This window comes from Cupressus sempervirens, chromosome 1 (genome assembly GCF_028749045.1).
Source record: "Cupressus sempervirens isolate cs-2001-9-10 chromosome 1, ASM2874904v1, whole genome shotgun sequence".
Lineage (NCBI taxonomy): Eukaryota > Viridiplantae > Streptophyta > Pinopsida > Cupressales > Cupressaceae > Cupressus > Cupressus sempervirens.
In genome coordinates this window covers 419724206-419729151 of record NC_143118.1, presented here as the reverse complement: position 1 = coordinate 419729151, position 4946 = coordinate 419724206, and positions in this window count along the sequence as shown.

The window sequence follows — 4946 nt, the reverse complement described above, 5'->3', positions numbered from 1 at the left end:
CCTCCCCAATGACAATTTCTAATAATTCCTCCACAGTTGGCTAGGCTTGGATTCCTTTTGTCTGCCCCATTGAAATTGGCTTTATATCAATCATTAGGGGGAAAAAGCCACTTGGCCTCCTATCTTTTCCTCACCCTGTCCTCATTTTTTTTAATGTTGTTTCCTCCTTCTTTAATGTCTCCTCCCTTTCTGATGCAAAATTTTATCTACAATAACAAGAGCAGGGGATTCCCTATCTCTAAAGGTACAGTTATTTCACTATTTCCATATTCCTCAACAAAAGTGTGGAAGATACAATGAGCATATCATATGTGTCTTCATTCTAATGTGCACACTATTCCATTGACTAAAGAAATCTTGTATGTTGGTCAGGTTACACCAACTGATCTGGTAGTCCCTAGTCATAAGATTCAATACCTTAGAGGAGTAGGGACAATGAATAAGTAGGTGGTCAATTGTCTCCAAATATTGCTTGCAAAGGCTGCACCTATTAGGGATAATCTAAAACCTCTTTGCCAAATTATCCAAGGTAAGAACTTTGTCTTGGAGAAGCACCCAGAAGACTATGTTAATTTTTGGAGTAAGGCCAAGAATCTAGGCCTTAGCCTAGATGGGTATCTCCATTCTATCCCACAGTGAGAAGTAGCCTGAAGCCACAGAGTATTGCCCATTGGAGTTGTCTCCATAGATAATTTCATCCCTCTTATTATTTAGGATCATAGCATTTATGATAATCATCAATTAGAGGTCCCTTGCTTATCCAATTATCCTTATAGAATAAGATATTTTCACCACTGCCTACTTTACATTTTGCCTTTGATTTCGCAAAAAAAATTCCCTTAGAATCTCATTCCATATGTAAGATCATTTCCAAATCTTAGCCTCACTAAACATAAAACTGAGTGACTACCTTCTCAGGTACTTCTCCACCATTATGTCCCTCCATTCTCTAGAGCTCTAAAAAATGTGCCATGTCTACTTAGTTAATAGGGCATTGTTGAGATGTCTGATTTTTCAAATGCCGAGACCACCATAGCATTTAGGAAGATAGACATTGTCCAAAGAAACTAGATGATATCTCTTATTTTTCTCTTCATTCTATCAACATGCTTAACCAGGATCTCAAATAGGCTAAGGGCATATGTAGGGAGATTTTGAAGGCTTGATTTCACCAAGGTAAATTTTCCTACTTGACTAAGAGTGACTCCTTTTCAACCAACCAATTTCTTGTTTAATCTATCAATAATTTCATTCTAGAAAGATTCTGGTGGTTTAGACCCCAATGGCATGCTAAGATAGCTTGCTAGAAGAGACCCAACACCACTTCCTAGGATTTGAGCAATTTTCCTCGATCGCTATATTGGTGTGTCGATAAAGTAAATTGAGCTTTTCTCTTAGTTTATAGACTAGCCTATACCCCTCGTGTAGGTATTCAACAAGCATTTTACCACTTTGGCTTCTTGGATCACGACTTCTCTGCTCAAAATAGTATCATCCACAAATTGTTGATGAGTGAAAGAAATTTTCCTAGATGAAGGATTGAGACCATGCAGGCTCTGATCCTATTTTTTCCTCATAATTAACCTCCCCAAACATTCAACCATAATAATGAATAGAATAGGGGATAAAGGATCGTCGTGTCTAAGCCCTCTTGAGTGGGGGAAGAAATTTGAGGGTGAGCCATTGACTAAGATAGACAGAGAGGGGGTGGAGACAAGCTGAAGGATGAGATTACAAACTTGGATGTCAAATCCAAAAGCTTAAAGGATAGCCTTCAAGAGGTTCCAATCCACCTTGTCATAAGCCTTAGATAGATCTAGCTTAACCAGAAAGCTTTCCCTCTTCCTAGCTTCCAAGGAATGAATCACCTAATGAACCATCATTACTGAGTGTAGAATCTATCTCCTTGGGATGAAACTAGTTTTCTATGGGGAGATAATCAAATGAAGGACAATGAAAATCCTAGTGGTCAAAACTTTTGAGATGATTTTATAGAAAGATTTGCATAGACTAATGGGTCTGAACTTATCCATCAAGTTGGCCCCGAAGATTTTTGGAATAAGCGCCAAAAATGTAGCATTGAGTTCTTTCAAAAGGTTTTTGGACCCAAAAAATTATTGCACAACCTTCACAAAATCCCCTTTGACCACCTCCCAATATATCTAGAGAAAGAAAGTTAGAAATCCATCTTGCCTAGGAGCTTTATCAGTAGGAAGAGATGTAAGATCTTGATAAATTTCTTGTGGAGTTGGAATTTCCTTCAACATTGAATTATGATGTTCCTGTAATAGATTAGGGATTGAAGTCAAAATGTCCTCTTGATCTATCAACAAAAGTGAAGGATCCCTAGTAAGAAGTGAAGAGAAGAACTGTACAGCTTCATTCGTAATCTCATTATTCTTAGTTAAATAGGTCTACCCTCTCTTGATGCTCGAAATCTTGTTATTTGCTCGATGCTTTAAAGTGGAGATATGGAAGAACTTGATGTTCTGGTCACCCTCCTCAAGCCAATTGACTCTAGATCTCTACTTCAAAAAATGTTCTTCCCTACTAATGATATTATAGAGATCTAATAGAATTGACCTTTATTTAATCATATTCTGATAATTATATCCTTCTTTTTGAATCCATTACTAGACTATACGAAGCTATTCTATCTTCTCATCCTTCGCCTGGAATATGTGCCCAAACTCTGACTTATTCCAAACTTTAATGTTTCTTTTCACATTCTTCAATTTTTTAGCAATCTTGAACATTGTTGTACCTTCCACCTCAATATTCCACCAAGGGGAAATCTTGGCTTCTAGATCTGGACGGGCAATCCACATCTTCTCAAAATGAAAAAGGGAAGTTTCGTTTTGCCATAAGAGGGAAAAATGAGAGTGAAATGGGAGAGTGGTCTGATCCAACTCTAGGAAGAAGGGAAAGTCTACAAGAGTGGGTTTGCATCCAAACTGGGGAGATTACGGCTCTATGAAGATGAACCTGGATGCAATCCCCACAAATTCTGCTATTTGACCAAGTGAATCTACCCCTCGAGAGATCAATATCCATAAAAGCTAGACCATTAATAAAGTTTGAGAGGTCTAATTTACTTTCTTGATCCAAGGCCAGCCCTCAAGATTTTTCATCATCAGTAAGGGGGATTTGAAATCCCCCATTATGACACCTTTATTTATGTTACTATCATGAATAACATCAACGATCATAGCCCAAAAGACCCATCTCTCCATTTTAGCATTGGGAGCATACACATTTAAAATAAACCAAGAATCGCCACTATGTACATGGGAAACATTACAAAGGAGAGCATTACCTTCATTAAGAACAATAGAAATCTAAAAAGCCTTTTTGTTGTAGAGCGTCAAAACCCCCCTTGCAACTCCATTTGAGTCTATAGCCTCACTACTCATATTTCTACTAAAAGAAAGCTGACGTACCAAATCTTTTCTCATTTTAGTATCTTGGATCAGTAGTAAATCAGGTCTTTGGTCTCTAATCATATTCCAAATTATCTCCTACTTGTGAGTACCATTTAGGCCCCTTATGTTCAAATATATGATCTTCATTTCTTTTTTCCAGAGTATTCCTTGATGGTTCTCTGGCTCCCATCTGCCAAGTACTTTTTGGCCTCGTCCTGCAATGCTTGATTCAGGCTTTTTAGACCTAGAGACTTAAGTTTTACCCCAACATTAGCCTTGAATCTACTTCTAGTCATTGCTAGAGATAGTGGAGGATGGTCTCAATTATGATTCTTCTTCTTTTTAGCCATACTCCAGTTGTCTTTACTGTCTTGAGAAAAAGTGTTAATCCATTCCTCCCATTTTGAGATCTGTTCTGGAGAAGAATTGTTAATAAGCTCTAAAATATTCATCCCTAGGTCTTTGGAAACTGATGGATTCTCCAAGGGGACTAAAAGGAGGTTTGGCTCCTTTCCTACTTGACTAATCCAATCATCTTTGTTTCCTTCACTTACGTTGTGTGCATCCTCCCTTAGGAGACGACCTACTCTACTGTTCACGATTCCTGAAGCTATTTTCTACATAGTCTTCATTTGACGGGTCACCAGCCTACCAACTTCTTGCTCATTCTCAATCAACAAGTTATTTCCTACCACATCTATGGCATCAATGACCTGGCCCTCAATTTCAGACACCTTTGGTCCTATATCGCCTTCATTTCTCTGATCCCTTTCTTGACCAAGGTCATTCTTCTTTTCATTATCTGATACCTTTGGTCCATTACCACCTTCAATACCTTGATCTCCTTCCTATACGAGGGCACCATCTCCTAAATCAATTTTTGAAAATACACTCCCAGTTTGGAATGAAATGCCACAATTTTTGGCATGTCTACACCTTCCCTTACCCATATGCAAATGTGAGCATAAGTAAGGTTTCTTTTAGTGGTAGTAACTAGATCTAATGAGAGGAGCTCCCTAAATGAGCTCGCTACCCCCACAAAAACATCTTCATTCTTGAATTCCAAGGGGAGCTTTGGTAGCCTTACCTAGATAGGGGTTTGCACAAAGATCAAGTCGTTTAGATTCATCTTTGATGAACAACCCACAGCCCGTCACATATAATGTTTGAGAGATCTTCCATACATGAAAAATCAAAAGATAGGAAGCCCTTTGCCATGACTGTGACCGAGATTTGACCTTTGAGGGCCCATTTCTTCTTAATAAATGATCTCATGACATTTATATTTAGCCTTGGCCCTAAGAATTTTCCAACCAAGGTAGAAGCCATTGACTTAATGCTATGATCCACGAGTTTTTCCAAAATGGCAATGGCACAAGAACCTTTCTCAACCTCAGGGAGAATCCTAATAGCCAAGAAAGAAGAGTTACCTATAGGCTTGACCCCGAAAAGAGCCAAGCACTTAGCAGAGCCTAGTAGACCCACCTTGGGAGTCGATGGAATCTTGTCCAATATCTTAGGGGG